Source organism: Manis javanica, chromosome 4 (assembly GCF_040802235.1).
Source record: "Manis javanica isolate MJ-LG chromosome 4, MJ_LKY, whole genome shotgun sequence".
Classification (NCBI taxonomy): domain Eukaryota; kingdom Metazoa; phylum Chordata; class Mammalia; order Pholidota; family Manidae; genus Manis; species Manis javanica.
Genome location: NC_133159.1, coordinates 80,452,296 through 80,468,562, shown reverse-complemented (window position 1 = coordinate 80,468,562; position 16,267 = coordinate 80,452,296). Strand labels below are relative to the sequence as shown.

Here is a 16,267-nt window from a genome sequence, read left to right as displayed (position 1 = left end):
TCCTGTCATTTAGTCTGCAAATTTTGCTGAGTCACTTGACCTCATCATCTTCTGAAATAGTAGTCAGGTGGCCAGAGGAAATTGTTGTGGGCCCACAGCTTGCCTTTTGGACAGGTATTTTTGCAAACTTGATTAAGCGCATATTCACAGATCCCACACTGCCCCGTCCTGCACTGAACTGGGGACCTGGAGTTAGGGTCCTGGTGCTTACTGGGAGGGGCAGGGCTGCTTTCTGGTGGGGAGGACGGGGCCATATTCAAGGACTACAAGTCAGACCTTAAAAAGTTTTGTAAACTATAAACAAAAATATAAACGGTGTGACTGGGAAGCACAGAGAAATTCATTCTAACTGGGAAGAATCACAAAGGAAGGCATGTTGAGCTGGGCTTGGAAGAAAAGAAGCATAAGACTTTGATAAGCTGAGAAAGGAAAAGACAGCTTGGGCAGAGGGTGTGTTGAAGCCATCGTATAGATTCATGGCATCATGTCAGACAACAGCACGCTGGATTGGACCACAGGAAGCAGAGCAGGGTTTTGTGGGACATCAAATGGGCTAGCAGAGGACATGGAAGGAATGCAAGACTAGAAAGTTTGCACTTTATTCCATGTGCAAGAGGGAAGGCATTCAATCAGGGGAGTGGTATGATCACGGTGGGCCTCAGAAAGATGGACTGGTCCAGGAGGGAGTCTACTGGCAGTTATATGCAGGATGCAGGAAGACAAGGGAGAGCAGAAGTGTTAGTTACATCATACAGCTTAAAGCTGATGAGGACCTGAACTTTGGGAGTGTCAGAGAAGATGGAAGGAAGGAGAGATCAGAGAAACCTTGGAAAGAAGAAAGAGAAGATCTATCTGCATTTATCTACACCACACTCTTGGAATTGAGTGGGGTGGGGGCAACCAAAGAATGAATGGATAACAACCTGGGTAGAGCCAGAGATAACAGGTTGGAAAGATGAAGGGAAGTTAGTTAGTCGAGCAAAAGGTTTGACCAGCACGTTAAGGGTAGCTTGTACGTATATGAAAGAGACGGAAAATAACTATTCCCTGATCTCCTCAGAAAAAAGGCTCAAGTTAAGGTCTGAAAAATTTAGAGGAAATATAAAAAGAATTTCCAAATAGGGACCTGACAGCTGGAGATGTTTCCCCTTCAGGATGGGTTTTGTTTCTGAACTTACATCTGCATCACTGCCTGAAGACGGGAAGAGAGCACCCTTCTGCCCGCCTTACTGGAAACCAGCTCAGTTCCTCCTTGGTCAGTGGTTTCCTCTTTGACCAGCAAGGTCAGCATCACTGTTGCTTTAAGGAAAAGCAAAAAGGCTTGTGTGCATTCACCATTGGAAACTGCTGTACTGAAGTCCTCTGTTGATATAAAATAAGCATACAGAAAATAATAAGGGTAAGTTGATTTTTGGTTATATAATTTTCAAACTCAAATCTCTTGAGGCTTGTAACAGAATGCCACTTCAAAACAACTTTGGCAGAAAAAGGATGTACCAGAAGGTTCAAGTGTAGCTGTTGACAGATTGCACAGCTGACAGGTGGACAGGGAAGACTTCCTCAGGGAAGACTGTCATGGGCTGGATAGTCACCTAGAGTCCCTTTAAAAATCCTGACAGGATAAAAGCTCACGTCATGTCTGAGTATGGACAGACTATTTGAAATGTAGGGAGAGATATGTTAATGAACATAAAGAACTTCTAGCACAAAATCATTTAGAAAAGTCACCAGCCAGAATTGTAGAATCATTAATGTGATTAATTTATCTGTTAATGTGGCCAGCAAAGAAAACATTGACCAGCCTTTGGTGTCCTTGATACTTCGGAGGAGTCCACCAGTCATTACTGTTCTGTGAACACACAGGTACCACCACTGCTGCATCTTCTTCAAGCGGTGAGTGTGGCCACTTTTTTTGATCACGTCACTTTCCTTCTCAGAAATTATATGTTATTTCTATTTCATCATCTTAAAACATTTTAGCAAGAACTTCAAGGCCCATACCATCACATCTCACTATACTCCATCCTAACTCATTCCCTTGTTTCTTTTTGCTTATTTTATTTTGTATCCAGTCTCAGACATGAATCTAATATACCTGCCTGGATTTGAAACCACTGAGATTGGACATAAAATGAGATAAGCGAATCCAGGCAGGCTGTATATTCCACTCTTGGGTCTCACTCCTGATTCTGGGCTTTGAGAGTCTCTCTATATTTTTCAAAAGTTTATTTGAGGTGTAATTGACATACAACAAGTTATGCATATTTAATGTACAGTTTGATAAGTTTTAACATATATATATGCTTGTGAAAATATCACCAAAATCAAGATAATGGACATTTCTATCACCGCCCCCCCCTCAACTTTCTTCTTCTGTCTTTGTCATCCCTCCTGCCTTTCTCCTATTGCCCCACTGGCCCCTCTGTCCCTAGGCAATCACTGGTGTGCTTTCTTTCCCTATAGATTAGCTGCATTTTCAAGAATTTTAATCAAGTTCTAGCTCTTTTTTGTCTAGCTTCTTTTACTTTCTTTTTAGAAGGATTTTGAGATTCACCCATGTTGTTGCTTTTATTCCTTTTTATTCCTGAGTAGTATTCCAGGAATTCCTTTTTGTTGCTTAGTAGTATTCTTTTGTGCACATCTTACCCAGGTTTTGTCAGACCTATCTAAAAGTGTTTAGCACTTTTGATGTTATTGTAAATAATATTGATTTTTTATTTTAATCCCTTTGGACAGCCAGTCACTCTTTGAAGGATATCTGGGTTGTTTACAACCTCTGGCTATTGAAAATAAAGCCATTGTGAACACTTACATACAGGTTTTGTGTGAACATAAGTTTTCATTTCTCTGGGATATATGCCCAGGAGTGCAGTTGCTGGGTCATATGGTAGTTGTGTGTTTAATTTTATAAGAAATTTTCAAACTGTTTCCGAGATTGGCTGCACCATTTTACATTCCCTCCAGCAATGTATGATTCAGTTTTCCCACATCTTTGCTAGTATTTGGTGATGTCATTATTTTTTTATTTTAGCTATTCTAACAAATGTGTAATAATACTATTTTTGTTTTAATTTGTTTAATGGCTAATTATGTTTAACATCTTTCAGATGTCCTTATTTTCAATCTGTCTATCTTCTCCAGTAAATTCCTATCTTTTGCCTGTTTTCTAATTACATTGCTTGATTGTCATACTTACTGTCTAACTGGCATAATTTTCATAATATTCTCTTATTATTATGAAACATCTATAGAGTCTTTACTGATGTCACACTCTCATTCTTGACCTTGACAGCTTGTGTTGTCTCTCTTTTTCTCCTTATCAGTCTGGCTAGAGTTTTTCAATTTTATTAATTTTTCTCATTGAACTAGCTTGTAGTTTCAGTGCCTGTTTTTCCCCCTATTGGTTTTCTTTTCTCTTTCCCATTGATTAAAAAAAAAATTAACTAAAGCCTGTACTTCATTCAAATTTCCTTAGTTTTTACCTAATGTCTTTTCTCTGCTCAGGATCCCATCCAGGTACCATATTGCATTTAGCTGTCATGACTCCCTAAGCTGCTTCCTCTTAGCTGAGACAGTCTCTCAGACTTCTCTAGTTTTGGATGACTGTGACAGTTTTGAGGAGTACTAGTCAGGTATTGTTGTAGAATGTCTCTCAGTGTGGATTTGTTTAATGCTTTCCCCATGATTATTTTGGGGTTACAGAGTCTGGAAGGAGGACCAAAGAGGTAAAGTGCCATTTTCATCACATCCCGTCACATCATGTCAAGTATGCACAGGATCAGCATGACTTACCATGTTGATGTGGCTCCTGATCACCTGACTTAAGTAATATTGGTCATGTTTCTTCACTATAAATTTATTCCCCACTTCCAATACTGTTCTCTTTGGAAAGACATTACTATGTGCAGTCCGCACTTGAGGAGTAGGGGGCTAAGCTCCCACCTCTTTGAGAGCAGAGTGTTTGTATAAATTATTTGGAATTCTTCTTCCTGGAAGTTTTTCTCTTCTTCACCATTTTTTTATTTATCCAAACATTTATTTATACAAGTATTGATTCATGGATATGTATTTTGTACTTTGTTTATAATCTAGTATTGCAATATTTATTTTGTTCCTCTGATTGTTCCAGCTTAGCCACTGAGTGCATTTTCAGTTGGTTCCAGTGTCCGTTAAATATACCCTCATCATTGTGTTTTTTTTTTTTAACACTTCTTCACTTTCTGTCACTACAGGATATTCTAGAATCATGTTACTTATTTCCCACTAAGTCCTAGAAACACCAATCTCCCTAAGAAGCCCTGTCTTTTTTTCTTGGAAAATGTTATTAGGAAACAAGATCTGAGTGCTAGGTGTGCTTGTTGCTACCGAAGTATCATTGCTTCTAGGCCCTCTCAACTGACAAAACAAGGGACTATGTGTGTGTATACTAGCCATTGGATATATACATATCTATAAATAAGTCTATTTGTAACTATCTGTGTATATAGTAAGCAAAACACAAATTCATACTAATGTCTCCAACTTTAATGCTTATCATGTGGACCATTCTAGCCTCTTCTCTCTATTTATTTGTAACTGTCTACGCTAACAGTGAGAAACTTGGCTCCCACATCCACCATCCATTTGCTTAATTATTTAATTCCAATATACATGTATAACAATATCAGAATTTTTAGGCTGTACCCCCATGGGAAACAACTTTATCAACTAGAGTACAATGTTTATATTCCATTCCTTTTTGCCTTAGGTCCTAAAAGTCCACTCATTTTCGAAGTCATTTATATCAGTACTTTTATCTCTATCCTTGTGATATGATCTTTATTGTTTCCTTTCTTCTGCTTACACTGCTTTTTAATTTCCCCTTTTTTCTCTAGTTTCTTAAAATCAGAGGTAAAGTCAGTGATTTGAGACTTTACCTCTTTCCTAATATCAGCATTTTAGTGCTCTAAGTTTTCCTCTATGTACTGCTTAAGCTGCATCCCACAAATTCTGATATTTTTTATTTTCATTCAATTCAAAATATTCTCTAATTTCCCATTTGATTTCTTTTTTGACCTATAGGTTATTTATAAGTATGTAATTTCATTTCCAAGTATCTGGACATTTTCCAGATACCTTTCTGTGACTGACATCTAACTTATTCTTGTTTTGGTCAGATAACATTTGTATGGAGACCTGAATACTTTTAAATTTATTGAGACTTGTTTTATAGCCCAGGATATGATCTTTGAAAATATTTCATATGTATGTGAAAGAATGTATATTCTGCTGTTTTGGGGTGGAATGTTCTCTATCAATAAGATAAATTTGGCTGATGGTGTATACAATCTTCCATATTTTTAATGATATTTTTTCTACTTCTACCAACTACTCTGAGAGTAGAAATATCTGACTGTAATTGTAGATCTGTCAATTTCTTCTTCTGGTTTTATAATGTTTGCTTCATGCATTTTGAAGCTTGGTTGTTAGAGACATAAGCACTTATAATTAATGATTCCTGTGTCCCTTTCATAATTTGATGCTTTTATCATTATTGAATGAACCTCCTTATCCTTGATAATATTTGTTGTTGTGAAATCATGTTTTCTGTTATTAATATAGATACTCCAGATTTTTTATTAGTGTCTACATTCTTTTAGTTTTCACTTATTCCTGTCTTTTTATTTAAAATGGATTCCTTATAGGCAGTATAGAACTGGGTTTTGTTTTGCTATAGTTAATCTGGCAATCTATGCCTTTTAATTTGGGTGTTTAGAGCATTCACATTTAATGTGATTATTGATAAAGTTGAGTTTAAACCTACCATCTTATTTTTGTTTCCTATTTGTTCCTTTTGTTCTTTACTCTATTTTTCCTTTTTTAGTGACTTTTTGGGGGATTAATTCATTCAGTATTTTTTTATTAATCCATTATATTTCCTCTCTTGGCTTATTACCAACAATTCTTTATTTTGTTATTTTAGTTCTTGTTTTAGGGTATATAGTACACATCTTCTTTCTATTATTGTTAGTTACTACTAATTTTATCTACAGGGTTTGTGATAAGGGACCAAAAAAAGCTTTAGGCTAGTTTTAAATGAAATAATTAAACTGCTGAGTTTTAAAAAGTAAACGGGTTAGGTCAAAACATTCCAGGAACTAGTCAATGTTAAGACACGGAAAGCAATGTGTGTATGCATATATGAATGTATATGTTTGTAGGAGTGAAGTTTGGATAATTCAACTTTTGTTCTTTTACAAAACAACAAAGTTTGTAGAGTTAAAGAAAAAAATATATATATAAGATAAAGCCTCTTCTTCTGTCATCATTTGTTCATTCAACAAATATTTGTGGGTGCCTAATATGCATCAGGTATGGAACATTTTCATTAGTCCGTGTCTTCTCAGCATTGTCCTGGTACTTTGGGGGTTATACAATAAACCAAAATATCTTTCTGAGAAACTTCCTGGAGGAATTTGCAACTTGATAAAGGAGATAACATATCTCTTCATGTAGAGACTTACTGCAAAAGCACAACACAAAATCTGGGACCTATCCCAGGCTGAGTACACTGGGTTAGGATGACTTTGTTGAAGGGAGTCTTGGATGCCCTTTAAAATCACATTTAAATTTCATAAATCCAGTGGAAGTCTCCACATTAATGTCATTCATGTTTCCTGATGGGATAAATGCCAGAAGTTTAGACTTGTTCACTTATTCATTTCTTAAGAAATATCTATCAGACATCTTTTGTGTCCATCACTAGGCAGCTGCTGAGGATTCAGGGGCGAACAAAGCAATCCCCTCCCTTCTCTGTGACATGCAGTACAACACAGCCTCATCAGCTGTGCTCAGACGTACAGCATAGCCTGTCTGATCTCTATCACGGCAAACCTAGATGTTCAGATGTTCAGAGACCTGCCACTAAGAACAGGCAGAAATGTACTCTGAGTGACTACAAAAGATAATCTCACATCAGGTAGCTGAAGTTAGGGAGCCATTTAGGCTCCGCGTTAGCAAGACCACCCCTCCCATCAAAACTGTCCAAGATAAAATGACTTTCCTTAGAGGAAAAGAGTATCTCATTATGGGGGCTATTCAGACTCTGGCTTAATGACTACTTGATGGGAATGTTGTGGAGGAAATTCAGACGCCAACTGGTGGGAGTGGAATTGGATAACCTTATAATTCCATTCCAGCCAGAGAGCATGTGATTTCATGAACTCCATTGCCCTTGATTCCCAGTGTTCTGGCATTTCCTGTCTGCAGCTTGGAGGCAGGCTGGGCGTACGCCACCACCTGTGGTCAATGCTCCTCCCAGCAGTTACAGCAGAGAAGCTGGGTGGCCAACTGCAGCCCAGGTGTCAGGCTGGCAGGCAGTAAGCCCCGGGGCTTGTAGGAATCTTAGACCCTCGAGATCAGCTGCTACTAACACATCAGGTGTCCACACAACCACTCCTCCCCAAACCCCGGCCTGGCGGGCTTCTTCTTTAAATGACCTTGGGGTCACTGTGGCTTGAGTCTCACAAGGCTGGAACAGGACAGCAGGACAGGCTGTTTTGTAAGTATTCCTTAGTCTGTCCAAGTTTGTACTTCCTTAAAAGACCTTCAGTTGTTTCCTTTGTTTTCTCTCTTTTTTTCCTTAACTTGAAAACAGCAATTATATTTTGCTAATAGAGGAAAATTCCCTCACCCAGAGCATTTCTTCTCAACTCATACCTTCATAAACATTGTTTTTGAGTGGGTTTCTAGGCTGGCCCAGCAATGGATGTACCAATGAGCTCACTCACAGCCCTTGAGAGAGAAGATTTGGAAACTACCTTGTGGCCTTGATTTGAAAACTACCCTTTCTCTGCTTCTGTTGTATTTCAGACCAGGAGGCAAGAGCTGTGTGTGGCTACGGGTGTGTATAGTCAAGGACACAGCTACTGTTCTGCCAGGTAGTAAAATACAATGTTAGCTGTCATGACAAGAAGGGGCTTAATGGACCAGCTCCCCCTGCCTCACCATGTTAAAAGAAGTCAAATCCAAACACCTTAATGTGATATGAAATACACCCATGGAGATCAAGCTCCCAACTTTCCCTCTGCTACCTTTCCTGCTCACATTCCTTTCCTTTGCTTGATAATCTGCCAAGTTGCTTCAAATTCTTGCCTTTATTGAGACTACTTGCCTGTCTCTAGGAATTGTGGTAAAAGGAGTGGGTACCATGGGATGGGTTTCTCATTAACCTATTAGTAACCATCTTAGCAGGAGTCACTTTATCACATGGTCTAGCAGAGAACCTAGGGAAGGAGGCAGGAAGGTGAGGACCCTGTAGGGTAGCTGTAAGCACCCAGTGAGAATGCAAACATAGTGGCAAATGTGTGCCTTTTCTGCCTTACCCCATATGCAAGGGTATTTCCAGGATGGGTCCCTGGACTACTCTCCCAGACTCCCAAGAGCTACACAGCACAGGATTCTCCCCCCCCCCCCACCCCCCGCCGGGGATGCTGCTCAGGGGCATTGTAGATAATGGTAAAGTCGGAGAACCACAGAGGTAAAACCTACTGGCCTCCAGGTACAGCCTGGGTTCATTCCCGGTAGTCCTGCAGAAGCTTTGAAATGGCAGGGGGTGGCCTGGGCTTGAAGTCAGAAGACTTGGCTCCAGACCTAGCTCTGCCATGCGGCAGCTGTGATATCTTGGACCAGCATCGGTTTTCTCATTTGTCAAATGACACTGGGCTTCTGCATCTCCCCACCTCCCACACACACTTCTGTTATAGCAGCTACTGCTAATTTATCAGTGTCTCCCAAATCTAAACTGTCAGGCCAGATACTGCCCCTGAGGTCCTGAGCCCTGAATCCAAAATTCCCTGAGTATCTCTTCTTGGGATTCTCAGGCATCTAGAATGTAGCAAGCCCAATTGAGCTGTGCACTTTTCTTTCCAAACCCTTTTCCTAATTACACTTAGATGAGTAATGCTGTAATCGACCCATGCGCCCCCAAATGAAAGCTGGATGTTTGCCCCAGCCTCTTCTGCACCTCCCCCATTCAGTCGGTCATGAGTCCTGTATAGTCCACTTAAACGTCTCTAGAATCCCTTCCTGCTCCCCACTCCCATAGCCACTGCTCTGAACTGAAAGCTCATGCTCTCAGTCCTGGGCCACTGCAGTACCCTCATGTCACCCTTCAGTCTGGTGTCCCTCCTGCATATTACTTTTTCTGAATTGCAAATCTCATCATGTGCCCCTCTTACTTAACACCCTTAGTGATTACCTATGAATTTCCCTTGGGGTAAAAACCCAAACTCTTTAACATGCCCTGAAATACACTCACCTGTGATACACCCCCAACATCCCCCCTTGACTCATTTTGGGCCCACCAGCCCATGCCCCCCACCCACCTTACACTTAACCTCAAGCCACACTCTTCTACTCAGAGCACAACAGATGGGCCAGACTTTCTCTTTTATAATTTGGGTTCGGCTCCCTTGCTTGACGTTGCTTCAGACCCCTTCTTTACCTGCCCAGCCCTTACTGTGCCATCAGGACTGAGGCCCATAACGGACCTCCCTGGCTCACCTGGGCCAGCATGGGCCCCCTCCTCTCGCGGCACCTATCATCCTGAGCGGTGATGGACATACATTGCCTGTTTCCCTCAGGCATCTGTGAGCTCCTCCAGTGTTGGCAGTATGCCTCTGTCACCTCTGTTTCCCCAGTGCCTGGCATGTGCCATACCCTCCACTAAAGTTTGCTGAATGAATGAATGATTGAGTCTCTGTTACCTAACAGAATAGTTGTGAGAATTTAATGACGAAATGGAAAAATTCTTCACACACTGTAAATGTGTTAGGGATATTTTTCAAAATCAAAGGATTTAGGAAGGAAATGAACATGCTGGTAGGCTCCCTGTATGGTAAAACAGAAGACATTGAGCCGTGATGGCCTAGGGAGTCAGGAGAATACTGGGTCAGCCCTGAATACAGTACTCATGACTGGGGGCTACTAGTGAAAGGGAATGGGCATCCTGAGAAGTGGCCCTGGGTCACATGCTCGGGACGGATCAGGCTTGAACAGCTCTGGTCTGTTCATGTAATACAGTCAGTCCTTCAGTTAAGTGCCTGGGCAATGAGCAAACACATCTGGACTGAAACCAGAGCTTCTTTATGTTTACAGACTTCATTAGGTAGAACATGAAAACTTTTGGAACAATAAACTCATAGTCTTTATTAAAGATGGGGACTAGATTTTGACAGATGCCCTGGGAATGTCCATGTTCTCTTTGCCAATGATGCCTTTTCTCTGAGTGGTGGGGGAATGGTAGCAAACTAGAAGCAAAGTGCTGCTATTTTTTGTGGGCCGTGCACAACACCCACATTGATTCCCTGCTGGTGCCCACTCCCTACCCCACAGAGCAGAGTTCCAGGAAAGCTGAGTCAGAGCTCCCAGTTAAGGCTAGAAATTGAAGTGGGACCTCCTCTTTTACCCTAACAGTGAATACAGATCTCAGGCTTTCACCACTCCCTGGGCTAGAGAGAGAGTGACAGAGACAGAGATAGAGAGAAATAGCCAGGCCCCATCATAGGGCAGGTGGGAATGGGGTGGTGGATGGTCACAGACATGTGGGTGTTTGTTGAGTGATGTGTGAACAAGTCCCTGTCCCCCTCACAGGACACTATAAAGACTGTACCCTTGCTGACCTTGGCATACAATCATACTGGCAATGACAGTCATCTTGAGGAAGAATGATAAAGATATGCATAAGAAGGATGGTTCCTTTCTCCTGATAGCCTCCGTGGAGTAAATCAGGGCCCCCACATATCTGGGAAAGTAGTCAGGGCATTAGTTAATCAATCAACCATAGGTGTTTGTTCAATACTGTTAAGGACTTAACTGTGTCCAAATTCATATGCTGAAGCCCTAATCCCCAGTGTGATTGTATTTAGCAACAGGGCTTATAAAGTAATTCAAGTTAAATGAGGTCATACAGGTGGGGCCCTCATCAAATAGGACAGGTCTTTTTATAAGAGGCAGAGACACCAGAGAATTCTGTCTCTCCACACATGCCCAGGGGACAAGCTGGGGACACAGCAGGAAATTCTGCAAACCAGGAGGAGAGGCCTCACCAAAACCCAGCTCCTCCTGCACCTTAATCTTGGACTTCAAGCCTCCAGGATTGTGAGAAAATATATACATCCATTGTTTACGTCAGCCTGCCCATGTGTTCTGTGTGACAGCCCTTAGCAGACTGATACAAATACCTACTGTGCACAAAGTCCTTTGCCTTTGGGGGTTGCAAAATAAGATTCCTTGCAGTGATCCATGGTTTCATTGGGATTTTCCTGTATGAGTCCCACCCTTCAAGTCTCCTCAGGTCGCACTTCTTCCTGTGACAGTATGGTTTAAGATAAAACTGTGGCCTCCCAATAAGTTTGGAGAGAAGGCACCCCTAATGTTTCATTAAGGCTGCTCCTTCCAGCTTCTCTTTCTCTCTCCCAAATTCCTAAATTTGTGCACCCATGATGTAAGTGGGAGAAGAGTTATTCTCAAGCTCTTGTTGCACAAACTTTCTGCCACAGATAGGCTCATGTGCCTGTGGCCCTAGCCAGGCTGAGAGGGAGAATGTGGCCTCTGAATTCCCAGATATTCCCATTTGCTTTATGAGTGTATTAAAATTCCTTGTCTTACTTAAAAACTCATAAGAGGTGCATACATTACTACAAATTTTCTCAGCATTATCATGACTTTTTTCAAGGGTTAATTTTCAGAAAGAGTTTGATTCATTTCCTCAAAGTGCTTTGTCCATGAATGCTTAAATCATTGAAAAATGCTGCCATGGGCATGATTCTGAACTGCAGGGAGTGCAGCTTATATCTCAGAGTGAGAGTTCAGTTTATATGTAAACCACGGTGGGGGGCCTGACAACCTGGGCTGTTGACAAAGCGGGCACTGTACCTGTCGCTGTAACTGCCAGCTGCAGGCACGGTGCCATGCATAGAGCCTTCCAACCCACATTCGTTCTTTCTGGAGAGTGGAATATGGGGCAGAGGTGACAGCCTGGTATGTACCAGAGGACGTTTATGGGCAAGCAAAGGTGGCTCCAAACACAAGTCCCACATGGGACAACTCTGAGAGCAGAGAACCGGCTAAGAGTCAGAATTCCGGTAGGTGGCAAGATGGAGACCTAAGAAGAGAATCCCACGGTGTGGGGCGATCTTTCCTCTTTGCCCTTAATTTCTCAACAGAGTAAGAAGGAGGAGCAGGAGGGGAGGCTGGAAGAACATCAAGCTCTTTTAACTGATGCTCTACTTTTGTGGACTAATAATTCATCAAGAATGACGAGTTACTACGCACAAGGATTAAGAGCTTCGGAGTGGCATGTCTTTGCAACCTAAAATGATCTGTGCAAGTTGCAGAAGTAAAACATTTGCTGAACTCGAATGCTGTCTAGAAGCATTCATCATATGAGTAGGAAGTTTAAATGACTAACCAAAGACAGGAGATACTCAACCTCACTAAAAATTATAGAAAGACTAGTTAAAGATGAGATATAATTTTCTGCCACCCAGGAAAATTTTAAATGTTTAGTAGTGCCACTGTGGGTTTCTAGTTCAGAGAGTGAAGTGGACCCACATATTTCCTTCCCTCCCCCTCAGAGGCCTACAGCAATGACAGGAAAGATATGCAAAAGGGAACATATCCACACTGATGCAGAGTGCAGTGGGGGGACATCAGTGGAATCTTGATCACTTTCTAGAAGATAGAAAACAAATGGGATTGAACGGTCAGAGAAACCACAGAGGGCAAGTAGTGTCGGAGGTGTGGGGCAATGCTGGAATGGAGAGAAACCCAGGTTCCTGGGAAGGACAGCCATCTTCCTGGGGGCTCTGGAAGAGGTGCCAAACTCTGAGTTGATGAAAAGGGGAAGTAGGAATGGCAGGTGGGTTGGCTCTCAGGATGACTATTCTTAGGGCAATCTATGCAGCAGCTAAGCCGGCTGCCTACCCTCAGTCCTGCCACTTCCTGGCCACAGGTGCACAGCATCTGGCCACATGCTGGGCACCTTCAGTGATGCATCTGCTCTTTGGGGGGCATTCAGCAGGCTGCCTGGGAGGGTCTAGGCCTCCTCAAATGAGGGTGACCCCTCCAGAATGAGGTTTTCTTTCTTTTGGCCCTGATGGGCTGTGGGCAGTATCCTGTCACCCTGACTTGTACCCTGTAACGTGAAGTAAGCAGTACAAGTCCACATGCTCTGCCTATTGGTATGTACTCATAAATGTTAATGGAAAAGCAAGGATGGCAAGAGGTCTGTAAAATTAAGCATTTCATAGACAAGTTGAGGATATATTCCAGAATGTAGAGCAGAAATAGAGAGAAGGAAACTATGAGGGAAAAGTTAAGGGATATGTAGGATCAGTTCAGGAATCCTAACGTCCAACTGGCAGGAATTTCAGAAAGAACAGAGAATGTGAGAAGGGCAGATATCAAAATAAAGACAACGGTTTTCAAATTGGAAGGGAACTACTGAGGATCAAGCAAAAAGAATTTTAAAAAGAGCCCATATCCATTCTGATTGTGATAAATTTAGAACATGAAACATACAGACAAGCTTCTCAGTGCTTCCAGGGAGTAAAGATAGGATACCTACCATACAAGAATAAGAATCAACATGGCCTGAGCCTTTTGTCAGTAACCCTGGATACTGGAAGAGTAACCTAGTGGAGTAATGCCTTCCTAGTGCCAAAGGAGTGCGATTTTCCATCTACAGTTATCAACCTGACCAAGCTATGCAACAAAGTATCAGGGCAAACGGACTTTTCCAGCAGCATGCTACCCCATTGTCCAGTTAATAATATTGGTACAATTATAATATTACAAAACTGACAATTGATTTTTCATTTTTAAAATTGATTTTGTCTATAGACAAAGTAAAGATAAATGCTTATCTACTATCTTAGTCCATTTGTGCAGCTATGACAAAATACCACAGACTGGGTAGCTTATCAGCAACAGTAATTTATTTTTCACAGTTCTGGTGACTGGAAGTCCAAGACAGGGTGCCCACATGGTCGGGTTCTCACAAAGGCCCTCTTCAGTGTTGCAGGCTGCTGACTCCCTCACATGGCAGAAGGGGTGAGCAAGCTCTGCAGGGCCCCTTTTAGAGGGCACTAATTGCACTTCTAAGGCCTCAGCACTCGCCAAAGTCCTCATCTCCCAATATCATCACATTAGCATGAGAATTTCAACATAATGAATTTGGAGGGACACAAACATTCACACCATTGCACTGAGGTATCACCTGTGTGTGCACTCCAGTAAGGTGAAAGGAAATTATGGGATCCCAGAAATATTAGAAATAGCTTACAGGTGTAATTAAAATGAAAAAACAAAACAAAACATGGAAGCAACCCTGGTGCATCCCTAGAAGACAATGGGGAAAAATTAGGCCAGTCAAATTGTGGTATGTTTAAGAAACTGGATGGTCGTAATGATGTGGTAATGAGGTCATGTGTTTCTATTGTCAACTAGTTAAAAAAGGGAAAGCAAGTAGAAACACCAAAAAAAACAAAGATCAGAGGTAAAAATCCTGATCCAAATAAGAAGCAACTTAAATAAAGGTGTAGCTGTCAGAAACTGATTAGGGTAAGAAAAGAGGATTTATTGACTTTGACTTTGAACATTCTCTTTTGAATGGCTGAGGATGATTTTCTTCCTTACTTGATTCTTTAGTAAATAATTTGTATATGTTTACAGAATTATAAAAACTATAAAAATTTAGTTAAAAAATTATGTGAAAATTTCATTTTTAATCTTTTGAATAAATTTTTTAGACAAAGTATGAAAGGCATAACTTTGGTTTCAGAATAGAATGCAAATATTGCAAACCCAATAAATATAAAAAAGAAATGGGGTAATTATGGCAAAAGGCAGGAGGTGAAGCAAGTAGAAAGGATGGGGGAAAGAGCAGAGGGACAGTTTCCTCACACAATGAGAAGTCAAGTGAAACACTCTCTAAACGTATGATTGTGAGAAGACACAAGAGGCTGGGAGGATAAGTTGGCATAAATCCTCATGTACAGGAGTCAGTAAATACTATAGAAAGTTGGTAAATCAAGAAATTGAAATATAAACATACCGGAAAAACTAAAATAAGAATTGGCTGACGTTTGTTATCATGGGGTGTGAGATAGGGTAAGGAGGAGGAAAAGGAGATTTTTCACAGTGTTGTGTACCATTTAAATGTAATTTTTATCACATGTATTACTTTAAAAACAAAAGTAGGGATAATAATACTATTACCAAGTGTTGGCACTGGTGAAGAAAACAGACCCCCTTATGCTCTGTTTGCAAGAATGAAGATTGAATTGGTCCAATGTTTGAAAGGGCGATTTTGTGATATTAAAAAGAAGCAGGCTAACCCTCTAATAATAATAAGGTATAAGTTTCTGATCTGCAAGGTGATGTTGAGCAGCAGCTGGCAAACCAACCAGGAGGAGGCAGAAGAATACACCAAGCTTTTCCTTCATTGCACATGAGCGTGAACATGCACACACACATGCTCACGTCCTCCCACGTCTCACGTATTGACTCACTTAGATGGAAACATCAGCCACCCAGTTTCTCGGAGTTCTCCCTTTAATTCTCTGTAGTGAACCTAACATGGAAGGCAGTCTCTAGTGGTTTCTCCATCCTCACATGACTCATTTTGTTTTACTTTTGTAGAAGCAACTAGCTTGGGAGCTGGGACATTTCCCTCCTGACAAAGTCTGGGACTAACCACAGTGTTCCAAAGCCCGTCTGTGGACACTGACCAGCCACTGGGAGGCATGCCCTTGAGTCTGTTTGTCCTTTCCTTTTGGTTACTCAGAAGAGGCCCTGTCTGTGTTCCAAATGCGGTCAACCTAGTAGAGATGAGTCTCCCGGGACCTAACATGCTCACTCTCCCTGTGTCATCGCTGATGTTATGGGAAAGAGAACACCATTGCCTTGGGACAGCTTCAGCAGTGCTGTCCAGCTTGACTTGAGTAGGGAAGCCAGGTTCTTCCCATGATTTGATGATGAGACTCTTGGGAAATACCTATGATCAAACCACATTTTTGCAGAGCATAACAGTTAACACTTAATTACTCACAATAGCCCATAATCTCTTTTTTAGATGAGAAAACAGATGCTCAGTGATTGGTAAACTAATTGTCTGTGATCATTCTGCCAGGAGAATCTGGATTAAGATCCAGATCTTCTGATTTCTTATCTTGTATTTTTCCATACTACTCTGTGAGATGCTTTTCAGGACTTCTTAGTGTGA

General features: G+C 41.4%; 1 long non-coding RNA gene across 3 annotated transcripts in view; it reads left to right on the top strand.

Annotated features, from left to right (window-relative positions):
* The window catches only part of LOC108397562 (uncharacterized), a 79,395-nt gene that overhangs the window by 40,976 nt on the left and 22,152 nt on the right, over window positions 1-16,267 (top strand). For 2 of the 3 annotated variants that reach the window (XR_001853224.3, XR_005055913.2), the window contains exons 1-2: window positions 1,289-1,399; window positions 1,783-1,893. This is a non-coding gene — a long non-coding RNA (uncharacterized lncRNA). Of the gene's footprint in view, window positions 1-1,288; window positions 1,400-1,782; window positions 1,894-16,267 lie in introns of those variants that run through there. The other variant, XR_012129818.1, reaches the window with a different exon arrangement.